General features: G+C 47.0%; 1 pseudogene; it reads left to right on the top strand.

Annotated features, from left to right (window-relative positions):
* Positions 1-2,152: 2,152 nt before the first annotated feature.
* LOC109746694 (FLUCTUATING-LIGHT-ACCLIMATION protein 1, chloroplastic-like) lies at positions 2,153-4,578 on the top strand (annotated as a pseudogene).
* The last annotated feature ends 17,419 nt before the right edge of the window (positions 4,579-21,997 follow it).

Below are 21,997 nucleotides of genomic sequence, written 5' to 3'. Positions count from 1 at the left end.
ATGGTAATTTTGAGGCCTTAAGAGACATTCTGAAGGTTTATGAGGAGGCCTCAGGACAGAAAGTTAACTTGCAAAAATCTTCGGTGTTCTTTGGGAAAGGATGTGGAGATGCGAGTAAGGCCAAACTCCTTGGTATTATTGGGATCAATTCTGAAGCATTGAGCGAAAGGTATTTAGGTCTACCGACATTGGTTGGTAGATCTAAAGAGGGAACCTTCAAATATGTGAAAGAAAGTTCAGCGGGCAAGGTTACAGGATGGAAGGGACAGGGGTTGTCCAAGGCGGCAAGAGAGGTCCTGGTCAAGTCCGGCCTCCAAGCTACACCAACCCTCACCATGAGCTGCTTCCAACTCACCAAGAAAATGTGCCGGAACCTGACTTCAATCTCGTCAAACTTCTGGTGGGGAGAAGCGAATGGGGAGCGGAAGGTGCACTAGTTGGCATGGAAGAAGATGTGCAAGGCAAAGAGAGAGGGTGGGATGGGCTTTCGGGATCCAGAGGCTTTCAACCAAGCTTTGTTAGCAAAACAGGCTTGGCGGATACTACAGTACCCATCTTCCTTGTGTGCTCGAGTGCTCAAAGCTAGGTACTTTCCTGAGGGGTCGATCATGAATGCCACTTTCCCTAATGGGGGTTCCTTCACATTCCGGAGTATTATTCATGGCCGAGAGCTACTGCAGGAAGGGGTTGTATGGAGAATTGGGGACGACACCTCTATCAAGATTCATCATGACAATTGGATCCCACGCCAGGGCAGCCTCAAACCACTTGGGCAGCAATATGTAGCAGGCGTTACTCATGTGAGACATCTCTTGGATGAAGCGGGTAATCCATGGGATATGAGCAAACTAGAGCTGATGTTCACCCCTAGAGATGTAGAGGATATTAAGCAAACACTGGTGGGTGGACAAAACCGGCCGGATTACTTAGCATGGAATTTCTCCATGAGCAGACAGTTTATTGTCAAATCTGCATATCATCTTTGTATGAACTTGAAGGGCGCCAGAACCGGACAGCCGGGCTCGTCGTTGCCTAGCAGAGAGCATAAGACGTGGCTTGCGCTCTGGGACACCAACGCACCAGGTAAGGCAAAGATTCATGCATGGCGCTCGTTGAAGAATGGGCTTGCTGTCGGATCGGAACTGCATCGTCGCCGGATCAAGCCTGGGGTGTTTTGCTGCGCATGCGGACGAGACGAAACGACCTACCATCGCTTCTAGGCGTGTCCCCACTCTGTGTTGTTCTGGAAACACTTGTGTGATGATAAGGGGGAACCAGTGGTGCACCCGCCAGCGATGGACGGATCGCTGCAGGGCCTTGTAGCCTGGCTCAAGGCGTGGTTCGCTGAGGCTGGCGCGGCGGAACGGGAGACGATGATCCATGCACTATATGGCTTGTGGTGTGCGAGAAATGAAACCAGGGATGGGAAGAGGATCCAGGATGCTCGAGAACTGGCGGAGAGAGTGCATGACCACGTCCAGGAATGGCGTTCAGTGAACTCGAAGGAGCTGACGACCAAAGAACCAAGGCGAGCAGAGAGGTGGAAGCCACCTGTGCTGGGATGAGTCAAGGCCAATGCGGATGGAGCGACATCCAGGACGCAGGATGGAGGGGGGGTGGCATGGTCCTTAGGGATCACCATGGTGCCTATAGAGGAGGGACATCGGTCTGCTTCCCGGGTACTGCAAACCCCCAGCTCGCTGAGATTCTCGCGGCAAGGAGTGCCGTGCAACTGGCGCTCAATCTAGACATTCGGCGTCTTCACGTCGAGCTGGACTGTCAGGAGGTGGTGACCATGCTTAATGAGGAGACCAAAAACCTCTCGACATTTGGCCCGTTTGTGGAGAAGACGAAGGAATTATTGAGGACTCGGCAGGAGTTCAAAGTTACATGGGTTTGCCGCTCGGCTAATATGGCGGCGCATGGTCTAGCTAGAGAGGGAGTTAGCAACAAAAGTCCGGTTTATTCCCTTGATTTTCCTCCTGACTGTATTCTACACGTTGTAGCGGACGAGGTCCCAAACCTTTCATAAGTTTCAATAAAGTTGCATGTACCCCCTCAAAAAAAAACGGGGTAGTAAAAAAAGAAAAATCTTCGCGTAGTCGCGTTGAAAACGGAGGCTAAACCTCCAAACCCTGGACCTCCGCTTCTGATGGCGGTCACCGCCGGTTGTTCCGACGGTTCGATTCCCCTCTCGGAAGCGCGACGCCACGCGGCGGCGCCGGCACGGGCGCCCAATCTCCGGTTCCCCGTCACGCCCCGGCCCAGTTGTGCAGCCTCGAAGTTGCCGCCGACTAGCCATGACGACGTGGCCGCCCGTGAGATCCCGGTTGCTGTCGCCCTGCTACTCGCCGCCGCGGCCGCGAACGCTGCGTCCGGAGGCTCCATGGGCGGGCGCTCCTCCTCCTCCTCCTCGTCCTCGAGCTCCTCTTCTTCAACATCCAGCAGCTCCTCCTCCTGGTCCTCCTCAACATCCTCCAGCTCGTCCTCCTCAGGACCATCTTGGTACGATTCTTCGACGATTCACCAGTCGGTCGGGACGGCTGCCGCACCACCCCGGGCTGCTGCAGACGTCGACCCCGCCGTACTCGTGCAAGCGTGGCTGATGCTCATCGGCCTCATTCTCCTGGCCGTCGCCGTGTGGCACTACACTCGGCCGAGGAGAACCGTGGTCAAGCTCCAGGTAGGTTCACCTGATATTTTCCCATTCATAAGCAATTGAGGAGTACCTTTTTCTTGCCTCTGCTTACAAAATCATAGTGCTGGTCGATCAATGGAGTTCATGATGATTTCAGGTTGCGTTGCTGGGCTTGGCAAAGCCGTTTCAGATGGAACTGAACGAGATCGCTGAGAAGGTGGAGGCTTCGAACCAGCGTTGGTATAAGTTCATATTGACGGGTAATATGCTTTCTGAAATTTTGATCTGTAATGTACTCCGCACTGACTTCCATGCCTCCTTGTGCAATAGCTTCAGTTTGTTGTTAGCTCACAGAAATAAGGAAAAAAAAGCAAAAATCCAATTTGGATCTCCAGAGCACGTGCTACTGCGTGCGAAAAATACTTTGTCAAATGTGATTTTTTTTTTTTTAAATTAGTTGTGTTCATAGTCACATCTAAATGCTACATGCAAACTTTTAGGTGAAAAGCTTAAGCATTTTGCCCTGCAAAAAAAAACAAGTTGAACGCCAAAAGTTACCGCCAAATGTTACACCCAACTTTATTTGTTTCACTGACGAAACATTGCTATTCCGTTTCGCATGAAAACTGTCAAACATGCTTACGAAACTAATATGGACATCTATAAAAAAATCAGTGTTTTTAAAATTTATTCGCTATTTGTTTTGATTTTACTGTTCACTAGGAGCAAATGCACCCAGGAGCCAAAACAACCGTCCCGTATACTATATATGTTACTGATTATCAAATGTTTTTACTGCTAATACATTCGCGTTGAGATCTACGGTAATATGAATTGTTCCTTAGTACTACCTTATTTATCTTGTTCATGTGACTCATTATGCAGAGACCATATGTGCCTTGAACCGTCACAATGATTGTTGCGTCTCTTCAAGCTTATCGGTAAGAAACATATACTCTGTTATGACAACTAGGATCTTGCATGGAGTCCGCTGTATTTAGCCCACTTGATCTCTTAATTTTGTTATGTTTCCTTTATGTTAGGCTGATGTCAAAGTTGGAGCGGATTCTTGGGAGGAGCATTTCGATAAAATTTCTCTAGAGGAGAGGAGCAAATTTGATGAAGAAACACTTTACAACTTGGACGGAATCAAGGGGTAGAAAGTATACTCCAAAAAAACAAGATGGCTTCAGCAACGAATATTTTGTGGTATATTAATTTCGTCCATCGTAAAATGCTTCCAGGAAAATGGCCTTCCTATTCGATGCGAACTACTTACTGATTTGGACATACCGGTGATGATAGTTCTTCTTGTAGCCTGATATTCTTTTGTTACAAATGTGAAGTTACACGTTTGCAGATAATGATGTTTGTGATGATTTACAATTTCTTCAGGTAATGACTTTTGTGATGATTTACAATTTCTTCAGGTAACCATCCTAGTGGTTGCTGATGGAGCACTGAAGTTCCCAAAAATCAAAAGACCCGCTGATCTGGTGGCAGTACTGGAAAAACTTAATTCTATATCTGCAAGCAAAATGCGGGTATGGAGCTTCTTTCCTACTATTTCATAATTCAAATCTGCTTCCGGATCAAATTTCATCTGACATCGCTGATGATTAATTTCCTACTTGTTCCTGCTATCTCAGGGCGTTAATGTTTTATGGACTCCTCAAGAAGAGAACGACGTTCTTTCCGAAGAGAGGCTTCTTGCAGATTATCCTAATCTGAAGGCCCTGAGTGATTACTAGGACGATCGTCCCTCTCGTGTTCTTAGATGCCCGGATCATTTTTTAAGTGCAATGTCTACAAGTTAAATCATTTAGAGTATATGTTGTAAGTTTCAATTGCGGCAATTATGATGAGACCTAAGTTCTAGTTTTGGTTGGGCACTGAGTATCTCTTTCATTTTTTAGCTTATTAGCATATAATGAGGCTCGTATTAGAACACTAGTCATCATGAACTAGCAAAAAAGACTATTTCAAATTACTTGTAAAAATACCTAAGGAGATGAGGTGGATGAATGCTAGTCATCAATGAACATTGTACCTTCCTTTTTCGATAAAGGGTGGATTTTATTGGCTCAAAATGAATCAAGAAGATACAAACACAAAGGCAAACACCTGGCCTCTTTAGTTAGGATGCACAGAACAAAACAGTGTACCTTCCTATTTTGAATTACTTGTAAACTTATCTTCATGAAACTACTAAAAGTTTTTTTTGCAGGAACTCTTTAAGTAATTCATATGTGCATTAATTAAATATATAAAGAAGAAATAAATTATTGCAACTCCCTGGTTTGCAGTCACGGTGCCTAAACTATATATTATGGTTTTCTCACCTTTGGCCTATGTCCCTGTTTTGCATTGAGATATTGAGATGGGAGTTGGCTCTCTCCATTAAAATTCTGTGATCGAACTTACTATATATATTTCTAACATATTTAGCACACTTTAGACTACTATGTCAGAATTGTAGATCTTGCATATTTAGCACACATTTCGCATTGGCTACATAAATGAAGCTGAACTAGTATGCAAATAGCCACACCGTTATCACATTTGATGGAGAAATGACCAAAATCAACATGACAAGTGCATGTATTGTACTATATGTAGCATGTGCATTATGAATGCACTTCTATGCGCCCTTTATTGAAAACAGAAGGTATTGGATTTGATTGCTGGAATTTACATGTGAGCATGCGCCCTTTTTCTCACTACATCAGTGCCAACCTCAGCATTCATAATTTAGCCGTCAAAATCCACCGTAGGAATGTCCATATAGACCAATAGAGAGAGGGAACTTAGTGACAACATCATTTCCCATCATGCGCCCTGCCAGAAATTTTCCCCGGTGCCACATCCACGGAGTCCGGGCTTTATTCGATGACTTGACAATGTATTGAGAGTGCTCTACAGCCACGAGGAATTTTCTCGCAATTCATCTATCTCCCTGTTTCAAGATAATAGCCAAAAATCATCACATTTGAGGTCGAGTTTGAAGAAAACATCGATTCTCAAAAGTTTTGAACTCTAAAATGGTACCACAATAGGGTGGACTGGGACTTTCTAGAGGCGGACCTGTCAAAATTGAGTTTTGACATGCAATGGATTGGGTGGGTAATGTGCTGTGTGAAGTCAGTGAGGTATTCTGTCAAGGTTAACGGAGAACTTCTAGAACCCTTCTACCCCTCGAGAGGACTACGGCAGGGTGATCCGCTAAGTCCATATTTGTTTTTATTCGTTGCTGAGGGGCTGTCCTGCCTGATCGACAGGGAGATCCGGAGGGGAGGGATCACTCCAATAAAAATAGCAAGGGGGAGCCCGGGCATCTCAAATCTGTTGTTTGCTGATGACAGTCTAATCTTCTTCAAGGCTTGCAAAGAAGAAGCAAAAACCTCCACTCGCAAATGGTCTCGTAGTTGTCTCAGTTGCAAGTACACCCTTGACTAACAATGGACATGTATTTTGTATTTCATTGAAGTCACAAATCTACACTCGACTCGCAACTGGGCTCGTAGTTTCTTATTGTCGCAGTTGCAATTCCACCCTCAACTCACGAATAGTATTATAGTTTTGTGTAGCTGTCCTGGTTGCAAATCCACTCTTGACTCGCAATTAGGCCCGTAGTTTGTTTCATCTCAGTCGCTAGTCCACCCTCGACTCGCAACTTGTATCGTAGTTTTTTCTAGTTGTCCCAGTTGCAAGTGTACCCTCGACTTGCAACTCGTATCGTAGTTCAATGTACTTGTCCCAGTTGCAAGTCCACTCTCGACTCGCAACTAGGACCATAGTTTGTTTCATCCCAATTGCAAGCCCAACCTTGACTTGCAACTCGACATGTATTTTGTTCTTCCTCCCAGTTGCAAGTTCACCCTCGCTCGCAACTGTATTTTGTGTTTTTTTATCCCAATTGCAAGTTGATCCATGACTTGCGACTAGGCTCATAGATGTTCCAGTTGCAAGCCCACCCTCGACTCACAACTGAAGCATGTGTTTTTTTTCATCATAGTTGTAAGTCCACCCTTGACTCGCAACTGGGCACATAGTTTGTTTATCCCGATTGCAAGTTGAATCTTGACGCGCAACTAGGCTTGTAGTTTTGTAGTTGTCCCGGTTGCATGTCCACTCCCGATTCACAAATGTGCTCGTAGCTCTTCTAGTTGGATGTCCACCCCTCAACTAGAAATTGGGCATGTGTTTTGTTATCCTAGTTACACATCCACGCTCGACTCGAAACTGGGCTTTTGTTTGTTATTGTCCCAGTTGCAAGTCCACCCTCGACTCGCAAATGGTATCATAGTTTTGTGAAATTATCCTAGTCACAAGTCCGCCTTTGACTCACTACTAGGCCCATAGTTTTGTTTCATCCCTGTTGCAAGTCCACCCTGGACTCGCAACTTGGATCGTAGTTACCTAGTTGTCCCAGTTGCAAGTCCACCCTCAACTCGTAACTGGGCACATAGTTTGTCGTTGTCCCAGTTGTAACTGCGTCCAACCTCGATACGCAACCAGGCTCAACCAATATTTCTCCTAGTTGCAAGTCAACCCTCCACACGCAACTGGGTTCCGATCCTTTTTTGTCCCATTTTTTCAAATCCACCCCCGACATGCAACTGGGGAGCCTATATTTTTTTTGTACCAGTTGCAAGTCCAACCTCGATACGCCACTGATCCCAACCCATTTTTCTCCAAGTTGCAAGTCCACCCTCGACACGAAACTGGGTTGCAACTCCACCTCCGATATGCAACTGAGCCGGAGCCCACCTTTTTTCCTAGTTAAAAGTCCACCCTTGATACACAACTGGCCCAAAACCCTATTTTTGTATAGTTCACCCTCATCACACAGCGGGGCCCGACCCTTTTATGTACTAGTTACAACTCCATCCCCGACATGAAATTGGGAGCGCCCGCCTTGTTTTTTTTGTTCTAGTTAAAAGTCCATCCTCAATACACAACTCGACCCAAAACCCCATATTTCCCTAGTTGCAAGTCCACCCTTGACACACAACTGCGTGCCCTTATTTGTCCTAGTTGCCACTCGACCACCGACATGCAACTGGACGAGGGGACTTTTATTGTCCAGTTGCAAGTCCACCTTTGATACGTAATTGGGTCCCACCCTCAGTTGCAATCCTACGCTCGAGACGCAACTCGGGGAGGGGTGACAATTCTTTTTTGTCCCTAGTTGCAACTCCACCCCCGACATGCATTTGGGGAACACGTCCTTTTTTGTCCCAATTGCAAGTCCACCGTCGATATGCAACTAGGCCCGGCCTAGCTTTGTCATATTTTGCAAGTCCATTATACACTTGACATGCAATTGGGGCCCTGTTGTTTTTACCCCAGTTGCAGGTCCACCCTCGATATGCAACTTGGGGCCCGACCCATTTTTCTCCTAGTTGCAAGTCCATCCTCGATACGCAACCGGGGGGAGTTTTGTCCGAGTTGAACCTCCACCCTCGACATGCAATGGGGGCACATTCTTTTGTTCCAGTTGCAACTCCACCATCGACATGCAACTGGGGACCAACTCATTTTTGTCCTAGTTGCAAGTCCAACTACACCTCTGACATGCAATTGAGGGGCCACTTTTTTCTTGTTCTAATTCCAAGTCCACCCTCAGTATGCAACTTTGTGTGTGTGGCCAATTTTGCCTCAGTTGCAACTCCTCCCTCAATACGCAACTGCCCGGCCCGTTTTTGTCCCAGTTGGAAGTCCACCCTCGACATGCAACTAGGAGCCGGCCAATTTTTGTCCAACTGCAACTCCACCCCCAACATGTAGTTGGAGGGTCCGTATTTTTTCTTGTCCCAGTTGCAAGTCCATCATCGACAAGCAACCGGGCCCAACCTTTTTTTGTCTTAGTTACAAGTCAACTTCACATATGACATGCAATTGATGGCCCGCCTTTTTATAAGTTGCAAGTCGACCCTTAGTACGCAGCTGGTTTGTTCCTCTGTTGTTTGTTTGTCTTGAGGGAGTTCATCATTAACCCGGTGTGTGTGTGTGTGTGTCGAGGGTCCCCGATTGCATGTTGATAACCAACTCGCAACTAGGGTGTGTGTGTGTTTATTCGTGCCCTCATGTTGCAAGTTGACCATCAACTCGGAACTAGGGGGATGTGTGTGTGTGCGTGTGTGTCAAGGATCCCCAATTGCATGTCGATAACCGACTTGCAAATAGAGAGAGAGAGAGAGAGTGTGTGTGTGTGTTTTATGCGTGGCCCCTAGTTGCAAGTTGACCACCAACTCGCAACTAGGGGTGTGTGTGTGTGTGTTTATCCGTTGCCCTCGTTGCAGGTTGACCATCAACTCGCAACTATGGGATGTGTGTGTGTGTCGAGGGTCCCCAATTGCATGTCGATAACCGACTTGCAACTAGAGAGAGAGAGAGAGAGAGAGTTTTATTCGTGGCCCCCAGTTGCAAGTTGACCACCAACTCGCAACTAGGGGATGTGTGTGTGTGTCGAGCGTCACCAATTGCATGTCGATAAACGACTTGCAACTAGGGTGTGTGTGTGTGTGTGTCTTTTTGTCAGGGGTCCCCGGTTGCATGTCAAGCATCGACTTGCAACTAGGGGGTGTGTGTTTGTTGACGACCCCCAGTTGCAAGTTGCCCATTGACTCGCAACTAGCGTGTGTGTGTATGTGTTTATTCGTGGCCCCCAGTTGCAAGTTGACCATCAACTCGCAACTAGGGGATGCGTGTGTGTGTCGAGGGTCACCAATTGCATGTTGATAACCGACTCGCAACTAGGGTGTGTGTGTGTGTTTATTCGTGGCCCCCAGTTGCAAGTTGACCATCAACTCGCAACTAGGGGGATGTGTGTGTGTGTGTGTCGAGGGTCCCCAATTACATGTCGATAACCGACTTGCAACTAGTGTGTGTGTGTGTGTCTTTTTGTCCAGGGGTCCCCAGTTGCATGTCAAGCATCGACTCGCAACTAGGGGGTGTGTGTTTGTTGAGGACCCCAGTTGCAAGTTGCCCATCGACTCCCAACTAGGGTGTGTGTGTGTGTGTGCGTGTGTGTGTGTGTGCTTATTCGTGACCCCAGTTGCAAGTTGACCATCAACTCGCAACTAGGGGATGTGTGTGTGTCGAGGGTCCCCAATTGCATGCCGATAACCGACTTGCAACTAGAGGTGTGTGTGTGTGTGTGTGTGTGTGTGTGTGTGTGTCTTTTTGTCAAGGGGTACCCAGTTGCATGTCAAGCATCGACTCGCAACTAGGTGTGTGTGTTTGTTGAGGACCCCCATTTGCAAGTTGCCCATCGACTCGCAACTATGTCTGTGTGTGTGTGTGTGTGTGTTTATTCATGGACCCCAATTGCAAGTTGACCATCCACTCGCAACTAGGGGATATGTGTGTGTGTCGAGGGTCCCCAATTGCATGTCGATAACTGACTTGCAACTAGAGTGTGTATGTGTCTTTTTGTCAAGGGATCCCCAGTTGCATGTCAAGCATCGACTTGCAACTAGGGAGTGCGTGTATGTATGTGTGTTTTATTTGTGGCCCCCAGTTGCAACTTGACCATCAACTTGCAACTAGGGGATGTGTGTGTGTGTCGAGGATCCCCAATTGCATGTCGATAACCGACTTGCAACTAGAGGTGTGTGTGTGTGTGCGTGTGTGTCTTTTTGTCAAGGGGTCCCCTGTTGCATGTCAAGCATCGACTCGCAACTAGGGGGTGTGTGTTTGTTGAGGACCCCTAGTTGCAAGTTGCCCATCGACTCACAACTAGGGGTGTGTGTGTGTGTGTGTTTATTCGTGGCCCCCAGTTGCAAGTTGACCATCAACTGGCAACTAGGGGATGTGTGTGTGTGTGTCGAGGGTCCCCAATTGCATGTTGATAACCGACTTGCAAGTAGGGATGTGTGTGTGTGTATTTTTGTCAAGGGGTCCCCAGTTGCATGCCAAGCATCGACTCGCAACTAGGGGGTGTGTTTGTTGACGACCCCCAGTTGCAAGTTGCCCATCGACTAGCTACTAGGGTGTGTGTGTGTTTATCCGTTGCCCTCGTTGCAAGTTGACCATCAACTCGCAACTAGGGGATGTGTGTGTGTCGAGGGTCCCCAATTGCATGTCGATAACCGACTTGCAACTAGAGGGGTGTGTGTGTGTGTGTGTCTTTTTGTCAAGGGGTCCCCTGTTGCATGTCAAGCATCGACTCGCAACTAGGGGGTGCGTGTTTGTTGAGGACCCCTAGTTGCAAGTTGCCCATCGACTCACAACTAGGGGTGTGTGTGTGTGTGTGTGTGTGTTTATTCGTGGCCCCCAGTTGCAAGTTGACCATCAACTGGCAACTAGGGGATGTGTGTGTGTGTCGAGGGTCCCCAATTGCATGTTGATAACTGACTTGCAAGTAGGGGTGTGTGTGTGTGTGTATTTTTGTCAAGGGGTCCCCAGTTGCATGCCAAGCATCGACTCGCAACTAGGGGGGTGTGTCTGTTGACGACCCCTAGTTGTAAGTTGCCCATCGACTCGCTACTAGGGTGTGTGTGTGTGTGTATTCGTGGCCCCCAGTTGCAAGTTGACCATCAACTCGCAACTAGGGGATGTGCGTATGTGTGTCGAGGGTCCCCAATTGCATGTTGATAACTGACTTGCAAGTAGGTGTGTGTGTGTGTGTGTCTTTTTGTCAAGGGGTTGTTGGAAATATGACCTAGAGGCAATAATAAATGGTTATTATTATATTTCTTTGTTCATGATAATTGTCTATTGTTCATGCTATAATTGTGTTATCCGGAAATCGTAATACATGTGTGAATATATAGACCACAACGTGTCCCTAGTAAGCCTCTAGTTGACTAGCTCGTTGATCAACAGATAGTCATGGTTTCCTGACTATGGACATTGGATGTCATTGATAACGGGATCACATCATTAGGAGAATGATGTGATGGACAAGACCCAATCCTAAGCATAGCACAAAAGATCGTGTAGTTCGTTTTCTAGAGCTTTTCCAATGTCAAGTATCTTTTCCTTAGACCATGAGATCGTGTAACTCCCGGATACCGTAGGAGTGCTTTGGGTGTACCAAACGTCACAACGTAACTGGGTGACTATAAAGGTACACTACGGGTATCTCTGAAAGTGTCTGTTGGGTTGACACGGATCGAGACTGGGATTTGTCACTCCGTATGACGGAGAGGTATCTCTGGGCCCACTCGGTAATGCATCATCATAATGAGCTCAATGTGACTAAGGAGTTAGCCACGGGGTCATGCATTACAGTACGAGTAAAGAGACTTGCCGGTAACGAGATTGAACAAGGTATTGGGATACCGACGATCGAATCTCGGGCAAGTAACATACCGATTGACAAAGGGAATTGTATACGGGATTGATTGAATCCTCGACATCGTGGTTCATCCGATGAGATCATCGTGGAACATGTGGGAGCCACCATGGGTATCCAGATCCCGCTGTTGGTTATTGACCGGAGAGGCGTCTCGGTCATGTCTGCATGTCTCCCGAACCCGTAGGGTCTACACACTTAAGGTTCGGTGACACTAGGGTTGTAGAGATATTAGTATGCGGAAACCCGAAAGTTGTTCGGAGTCCCGGATGAGATCCCGGACGTCACGAGGAGTTCCGGAATGGTCCGGAGGTGCGGAATTATATCTGGGAAGTCCAGTTTCGGCCACCGGGAAAGTTTTGGGGGTTATCGGTATTGTACCGGGACCACCGAAAGGGTCCCGGGGGTCCACCGGGTGGGGCCACCTATCCCGGAGGGACCCATGGGCTGAAGTGGGAAGGGAACCAGCCCTTAGTGGGCTGGGGCGCCCCCCCTTGGGTCTCCCCTACGCCTAGGGTTGGAAACCCTAGGGGTGGGGGCGCCCCACTTGGCTTGGGGGGGAAGCCACCCCCCCTTCCCCCTTGGCCGCCGCCCCCCTTGGAGATCTGATCTCCCAGGGCCGGCGCCCCCCCCCCCCAGGGGTCCCTATATATAGTGGGGGGAGGGAGGGCAGCAGCACCACAGCCCCTGGCGCCTCCCTCTCCCCTTGCAACACCTCTCCGTCCCACTTGTGCTTGGCGAAGCCCTGCCGGGATCCCGCTACTTCCACCACCACGCCGTCGTGCTGTTGGATCTCCATCAACCTCTCCTTCCCCCTTGCTGGATCAAGAAGGAGGAGACATCGATGCTCCGTACGTGTGTTGAACGCGGAGGTGCCGTCCGTTCGGCACTCGATCATCGGTGATTTGGATCACGGCGAGTACGACTCCATCAACCCCGTTCATTAGAACACTTCCGCTCGCGATCTACAAGGGTATGTAGATGCACTCCTTTCCAATCGTTGCTAGTATACTCCATAGATGGATCTTGGTGATGCGTAGGAAATTTTAAAATTCTACTACGATCCCCAACAGTGGCATCATGAGCCAGGCCTATGCGTAGTTATTATGCACGAGTAGAACACAAAGCAGTTGTGGGCGTAGATGTTGCCAATTATTCTTGCCGCTACTAGTCTTATCTTGTTTCGGCGGTATTGTGGGATGAAGCGGCCCGGACCGACCTTACACGTACGCTTACGTGAGACAGGTTCCACCGACTGACATGCACTAGTTGCATAAGGTGGCTAGCGGGTGTCTGTCTCTCCCACTTTAGTCGGAACGGATTCGATGAAAAGGGTCCTTATGAAGGGTAAATAGAAATTGGCATATCACGTTGTGGTTTTACGTAGGTAAGAAACGTTCTTGCTAGAAACCTATACAAGCCACGTAAAAACTTGCAACAACAATTAGAGGACGTCTAACTTGTTTTTGCAGCATGTGCCTTGTGATGTGATATGGCCAGAAGATGTGATGAATGATATATGTGATGTATGAGATTGATCATATTCTTGTAATAGGAATCACGACTTGCATGTCGATGAGTATGACAACCGGCAGGAGCCATAGGAGTTGTCTTTATTTTTGTATGACCTGCGTGTCATTGAAGAACGCCATGTAAATTACTTTACTTTATTGCTAAACGCGTTAGCCATAGAAGTAGAAGTAATCGTTGGCGTGACAACTTCGTGAAGACACAATGCTGGGATCATGATATGGAGATCATGGTGTCATGCCGGTGACGAAGATGATCATGACGCCCCGAAGATGGAGATCAAAGGAGCAGAATGATATTGGCCATATCATGTCACTATTTGATTGCATGTGATGTTTATCGTGTTTTTGCATCTTATTTGCTTAGTACGACGGTAGTAAGTAAGATGATCCCTTATAATAATTTCAAAAAAGTGTTCCCCCTAACTGTGCACCGTTGCGAAGGTTCGTTGTTTCGAAGCACCACGTGATGATCGGGTGTGATAGATTCTAACGTTCGCATACAACGGGTGTTGACGAGCCTAGCATGTACAGACATGGCCTCGGAACACACGCGGACTTGACGAGCCTAGAATGTACAGACATGGCCTCGGAACACGGTGGACCGAAAGGTCGAGCATGAGTCGTATAGAAGATACGATCAACATGGAGATGTTCACCGATCTTGACTAGTCCGTCTCACGTGATGATCGGACACGGCCTAGTTAACTCGGATCATGTTTCACTTAGATGACTAGAGGGATGTCTATCTGAGTGGGAGTTCATTGAGTAATTTGATTAGATGAACTTAATTATCATGAACTTAGTCTAAAATATTTACAATATGTCTTGTAGATCAAATGGCCCACGTTGTCCTCAACTTCAACGCGTTCCTAGAGAAAACCAAGCTAAAAGATGATGGCAGCAACTATACGGACTGGGTCCGGAACCTGATGATCATCCTCATAGCTGCCAAGAAAGATTATGTCCTAGAAGCACCGCTAGGTGAAGCACCCATCCCAGAGAACCAAGACGTTATGAACGCTTGGCAATCACGTGCTGATGATTACTCCCTCGTTCAGTGCGGCATGCTTTACAGCTTAGAACCGGGTCTCCAAAAGCGTTTTGAGAAACGTGGAGCATATAAGATGTTCGAAGAGCTGAAAATGGTTTTCCAAGCTCATGCCCGGGTCGAGAGATATGAAGTCTCCGACAAGTTCTTCAGCTGTAAAATGGAGGAAAATAGTTCTGTTAGTGAGCACATACTCAGAATGTCTGGGTTACACAACCGCTTGTCTCAGCTGGGAGTTAATCTCCCGGATGACGCGGTCATTGACAGAATCCTTCAGTCGCTTCCACCGAGCTACAAGAGCTTTGTGATGAACTTCAATATGCAGGGGATGGAAAAGACCATTCCTGAGGTATATTCAATGCTGAAATCAGCGGAGGTGGAGATCAGAAAGGAACATCAAGTGTTGATGGTGAATAAAACCACTAAGTTCAAGAAAGGCAAGGGTAAGAAGAACTCCAGGGAGGACGGCAAGGGAGTTGCCGCGCCCGGTAAGCCAGTTGCCGGGAAGAAGTCAAAGAATGGACCCAAGCCTGAGACTGAGTGCTTTTATTGCAAGGGAAGTGGTCACTGGAAGCGGAACTGCCCCAAATACTTAGCGGACAACAAGGCCGGCAACACCAAAGGTATATGTGATATACATGTAATTGATGTGTACCTTACCAGTACTCGTAGTAGCTCCTGGGTATTTGATACCGGTGCGGTTGCTCATATTTGTAACTCAAAACAGGAACTGCGGAATAAACGAAGACTGGCAAAGGACGAGGTGACGATGCGCGTCGGGAATGGTTCCAAGGTCGATGTGATCGCCGTCGGCACGCTACCTCTGCATTTACCTACGGGATTAGTTTTAAACCTCAATAATTGTTATTTAGTGCCAGCTTTGAGCATGAACATTGTATCTGGATCTCATTTAATTCGAGATGGCTACTCATTTAAATCCGAGAATAATGGTTGTTCTATTTATATGAGAGATATGTTTTATGGTCATGCCCCACTGGTCAATGGTTTACTCTTGATGAATCTCAAACGTGATGTTACACATATTCATAGTGTGAATACCAAAAGATGTAAAGTTGATAACGATAGTCCCACATACTTGTGGCACTGCTGCTTTGGTCACATTGGTGTCAAGCGCATGAAGAAGCTCCATGCAGATGGACTTTTGGAGTCTCTTGATTACGAATCATTTGACACGTGCGAACCATGCCTCATGGGTAAGATGACCAAGACTCCGTTCTCCGGAACAATGGAGCGAGCAACCAACTTATTGGAAATCATACATACCGATGTGTGCGGTCCAATGAGTGTTGAAGCTCGCGGAGGATATCGCTATGTTCTCACTCTCACTGATGATTTAAGTAGATATGGGTATGTCTACCTAATGAAACACAAGTCTGAAACCTTTGAAAAGTTCAAGGAATTTCAGAGTGAGGTTGAGAATCAACGTGACAGGAAAATAAAGCTCTTACGATCAGATCGTGGTGGAGAATATTTAAGTCACGAATTTGGTACGCACTTAAAGAAATGTGGAATCGTTTCACAACTCACGCCGCCTGGAACACCTCAGCGAAATGGTGTGTCCGAACATCGTAATCGCACTCTGTTGGATATGGTGCGATCTATGATGTCTCTTACCGATCTACCGCTCTCATTTTGGGGCTATGCTTTAGAGACTGCCGCATTCACTTTAAATAGGGCTCCGTCGAAATCCGTTGAGACGACACCGTATGAATTATGGTTTGGGAAGAAACCTAAGCTGTCGTTTCTAAAAGTTTGGGGATGCGATGCTTATGTCAAGAAACTTCAACCTGAAAAGCTCGAACCCAAGTCGGAAAAATGCGTCTTCATAGGATACCCTAAGGAAACCATTGGGTATACCTTCTACCTCAGATCCGAAGGCAAGATCTTTGTTGCTAAGAACGGGTCCTTTCTGGAGAAAGAGTTTCTCCCGAAAGAATTAAGTGGGAGGAAAGTGGAACTTGATGAGGTGATAGTCACCCCTTCCGAACCAGAAAGTAGCGCAGCGCGGGAAGATGTTCCTGTGGTGCCTACACCGACTGGGGAGGAAGTTAATGATGATGATCATGAAGCTTCGGATCAAGTTACTGCTGAACTTCGTAGGTCCACAAGGACACGTTCCGCACCAGAGTGGTACGGCAACCCTGTCCTGGAAATCATGTTGTTAGACAACGGTGAACCTTCGAACTATGAAGAAGCGATGGCGGGCCCGGATTCCGACAAATGGCTAGAAGCCATGAAATCCGAGATAGGATCCATGTATGAAAACGAAGTATGGACTTTGACTGACTTGCCCGATGATCGGCGAGCCATAGAAAATAAATGGATCTTTAAGAAGAAGACAGACGCGGATGGTAATGTTACCATCTATAAGGCTCGACTTGTCGCTAAGGGTTATCGACAAGTTCAAGGGGTTGACTACGATGAGACTTTCTCACCCGTACCGAAGCTGAAGTCCGTCCGAATCATGTTAGCAATTGTCGCATACTATGATTATGAGATATGGCAGATGGACGTCAAAACGGCATTCCTTAACGGCTTTCTTAAGGAAGAATTGTATATGATGCAGCCGGAAGGTTTTGTCGATCCTAAGAATGCTAACAAGGTATGCAAGCTCCAGCGCTCCATCTATGGACTGGTGCAAGCATCTCGGAGTTGGAACATTCGTTTTGATGAGATGATCAAAGCGTTTGGGTTTACACACACTTATGGAGAAGCCTGTGTTTACAAGAAAGTGAGTGGGGCTCTGTAGCATTTCTCATATTATATGTGGATGACATACTATTGATGGGAAATGATATAGAATTCTTGGAAAGTATAAAGGCCTACTTGAATAAGTGTTTTTCAATGAAGGACCTTGGAGAAGCTGCTTATATATTAGGCATCAAGATTTATAGAGATAGATCAAGACACCTCATTGGTCTTTCACAGAGTACATACCTTGACAAGATATTGAAGAAGTTCAATATGGATCAGTCCAAGAAGGGGTTCTTGCCTGTATTGCAAGGTGTGCAATTGAGCACGTCTCAATGCCCGACCACGGCAGAAGATAGAGAAAAGATGAGTGTCATCCCCTATGCCTCGGCCATAGGGTCTATTATGTATGCCATGCTGTGTACCAGACCTGATGTAAACCTTGCCGTAAGTTTGGTAGGAAGGTACCAAAGAAATCCCGGCATGGAACACTGGACAGCGGTCAAGAATATCCTGAAGTACCTGAAGAGGACTAAGGATATGTTTCTCGTTTATGGAGGTGACGAAGAGCTCGTCGTAAAGGGTTACGTCGACGCTAGCTTCGACACAGATCTGGATGACTCGAAGTCACAAACCGGATACGTGTATATTTTGAATGGAGGAGCAGTAAGCTGGTGCAGTTGCAAGCAAAGCGTCGTGGCGGGATCTACATGTGAAGCGGAGTACATGGCAGCCTCAGAGGCAGCGCAAGAAGCAATCTGGATGAAGGAGTTCATTACCGACCTAGGGGTGATTCCCAATGCGTCGGGCCCGATGACTCTCTTCTGTGACAACAATGGAGCTATTGCCCTTGCCAAGGAGCCCAGGTTTCACAGGAAGACCAGGCATATCAAGCGTCGCTTCGACTCCATTCGTGAAAGTGTTCAAAATGGAGACATAGATATTTGTAAAGTACATACGGACCTGAATGTAGCAGATCCGTTGACTAAACCTCTCCCTAGAGCAAAACATGATCAACACCAGGACGCTATGGGTGTTCGATTCATCACAATGTAACTAGATTATTGACTCTAGTGCAAGTGGGAGACTGTTGGAAATATGCCCTAGAGGCAATAATAAATGGTTATTATTATATTTCTTTGTTCATGATAATTGTCTATTGTTCATGCTATAATTGTGTTATCCGGAAATCATAATACATGTGTGAATATATAGACCACAACGTGTCCCTAGTAAGCCTCTAGTTGACTAGCTCGTTGATCAACAGATAGTCATGGTTTCCTGACTATGGACATTGGATGTCATTGATAACGGGATCACATCATTAGGAGAATGATGTGATGGACAAGACCCAATCCTAAGCATAGCACAAAAGATCGTGTAGTTCGTTTGCTAGAGCTTTTCCAATGTCAAGTATCTTTTCCTTAGACCATGAGATCGTGTAACTCCCGGATACCATAGGAGTGCTTTGGGTGTACCAAACGTCACAACGTAACTGGGTGACTATAAAGGTACACTACGGGTATCTCTGAAAGTGTCTGTTGGGTTGACACGGATCGAGACTGGGATTTGTCACTCCGTATGACGGAGAGGTATCTCTGGGCCCACTCGGTAATGCATCATCATAATGAGCTCAATGTGACTAAGGAGTTAGCCACGGGATCATGCATTACGGTACGAGTAAAGAGACTTGCCGGTAACGAGATTGAACAAGGTATTGGGATACCGACGATCGAATCTCGGGCAAGTAACATACCGATTGACAAAGGGAATTGTATACGGGATTGATTGAATCCTCAACATCGTGGTTCATCCGATGAGATCATTGTGGAACATGTGGGAGCCAACATGGGTATCCAGATCCCGCTGTTGGTTATTGACCGGAGAGGCGTCTCGGTCATGTCTGCATGTCTCCCGAACCCGTAGGGTCTACACACTTAAGGTTCGGTGACGCTAGGGTTGTAGAGATATTAGTATGCGGAAACCCGAAAGTTGTTCGGAGTCCCGGATGAGATCCCGGACGTCACGAGGAGTTCCGGAATGGTCCGGAGGTGAAGAATTATATATGGGAAGTCCAGTTTCGGCCACCGGGAAAGTTTCGGGGGTTATCGGTATTGTACCGGGACCACTGGAAGGGTCCCGGGGGTCCACCGGGTGGGGCCACCTATCCCGGAGGGCCCCATGGGCTGAAGTGGGAAGGGAACCAGCCCTTAGTGGGCTGGGGCGCCCCCCCTTGGGCCTCCCCCTGCGCCTAGGGTTTGAAACCCTAGGGGTGGGGGGCGCCCCACTTGGCTTGGGGGGGAAGCCACCCCCCTTCCCCCTTGGCCGCCGCCCCCCCTTGGAGATCTGATCTCCCAGGGCCGGCGCCCCCCCCAGGGGTCCCTATATATAGTGGGGGGGAGGGAGGGCAGCAGCACCACAGCCCCTGGCGCCTCCCTCTCCCCTTGCAACACCTCTCCGTCCCACTTGTGCTTGGCGAAGCCCTGCCAGGATCCCGCTACTTCCACCACCACGCCGTCGTGCTGCTGGATCTCCATCAACCTCTCCTTCCCCTTTGCTGGATCAAGAAGGAGGAGACGTCGCTGCTCCGTACGTGTGTTGAACGCGGAGGTGCCGTCCATTCGGCACTCGGTTATCGGTGATTTGGATCACGGCGAGTACGACTCCATCAACCCCGTTCATTAGAACGCTTCCGCTCGCGATCTACAAGGGTATGTAGATGCACTCCTTTCCACTCGTTGCTAGTATACTCCATAGATGGATCTTGGTGATGCGTAGGAAATTTTAAAATTCTGCTACGATCCCCAACAGGGGTCCCCAGTTGCATGTCAAGCATCGACTCGCAACTAGGGGGGTGTGTTTGTTGATGACCCCCAGTTGCAAGTTGCCCATCGACTCGCAACTAGGGTGTGTGTGTGTGTGTGTGTGTGTGTGTGTGTGTTTATTCGTGGCCCCCAGTTGCAAGTGGACCATCAACTCGCAACTAGGGGATGTGTGTTTGTCGAGGGTCCCAATTGCATGTTGATAACTGGGCTCCTAGTTCCGTATTATTACAGTTGCAAGTCTACCCTCGACTTTGCAACCAGACCCATAGTTTTGTTGTTGTCCCTGTTGCAAGACCTCCCTCTGACTCGCAACTGGGCCCGTAATTCTTTTCATCGCAGTTGCAAGTCGACTCTCGACACGCAACTGGTATCATAAATTTGTGTTGTTGTCCCAGTGACAAGGCGACCCTCAACTCACAACTAGACTCATAGTTTGTTTTACATCCCAGTTACAAGTCCATCCTCAATTCACAACTGGCGTGTAGTTTGTTTTTCATCCTAGTTGCAAGTCCACCCTCGACTCGCAACTAGGCTTATAGTTGTCCTAGTTGCAAGTCCACCCGCGACTCGCAACTCGTCTCGTAGTTTTATGTAGTTGCCTCATTTGCAAGTCCAGCCTCAACCCGCAACTCGTCTTGTAGTTTGTTTTCGTCCTACTTTACAAGTCCACCTTCGGCTTGCAGACCTTTTTTTATTCTTCACCCCAATTGCAAGTCCACCATTGACTTGAAATTGGGCTCCTAATTTTTTTGTCGCATTTACAAGTTCACATCTACTTGCAACTAGGGTGAGTGACCAATTTTTATTCGAGGTACAATTCCATCTTCAATACGCAAAATGTGAGCCCTCACCCTGACTGTTAATATTTTATTTTTTCTTTGTTCTCCCTATTTAGCTGCTCAACATTGTTTCATTTTTATTTTTTCCACCCAAACCATTTTTTTGAAATGTCCCACTTGTAAGCCCATTTTCGACCCTTTTTTAAGACATGCAACCGAGTGAGAGGGAACCAAGTTTTCATGTGTATTTTCTTTTGAAAAAGCCACCATTTATATGATATTTAGTTCCAGCCCATTGAGTTAGTTCCCCATCTTTCGCTGAAATCTCATAGTTGTATACAAATAAGACACATCCTTTTTGAGGCATATCCTTTTGTAGATAAGGCTAGTTTGTTCACCAATGCAACAATTGTTTGCGTTTTTCAAAATTTGTTTTGGAATTTTCTAAAAATGATAGCATTTTCAAAAATTGTGTTCACCAATTCAAAAAATGTTCGCGTTTTTCAAAAATTGCATTCATCATTTCAAAAAAAATCTAGAATTTAGAAAATATTGAGGTTTTCAAAAGTTGTTCAGAATTTTAATAGATGTTCTCATTTTCAAATTTGTAAATTTACAGGTTGTTTTAGTTATATGGGATTTTTTAAGTTTCATGGACATTTTTATAAGTTTCCACTCACATGACCCTCGCATGCCCAGCCTGGGAGAGACATGCATTGTCGCCCGCCCGTGTACGTACATACATACGTACACTGATACACACGTGTGTGATTCTTCAAGGTATACATGTCAAGCAGCGGGCAGCACAATGCGTATCATGCACACAAAAAATCTGTAGCACAATGCGTGCATGAAGTGAAGCAGAGAAAGTACAATGCGTACCATGCAAAAAAAATGGCGGCAGCACAACGCATGTTGTTATCGTGAGCAGCGGGGCGCCAGCGAGGTAGCCACACACACACGTACTACTCCTGTACTCCATCGCGTATATGTGCCAGGCGGAAACATAATTGTTTCAAACAAAAAAAATAACAAACAAACAAACAAAAAACAAGAGGGGTGGATTTATACTAGGATGAGGTGGCGTTGATGTCATACTTAGATATGACATATGTCATATCTAGATGTGGTCTAGACAGACCCTTTAATTAAACCATGA

Source organism: Aegilops tauschii, chromosome 5 (assembly GCF_002575655.3).
Source record: "Aegilops tauschii subsp. strangulata cultivar AL8/78 chromosome 5, Aet v6.0, whole genome shotgun sequence".
Lineage (NCBI taxonomy): Eukaryota > Viridiplantae > Streptophyta > Magnoliopsida > Poales > Poaceae > Aegilops > Aegilops tauschii.
This window is presented reverse-complemented; position numbering and strand designations above follow the sequence as displayed.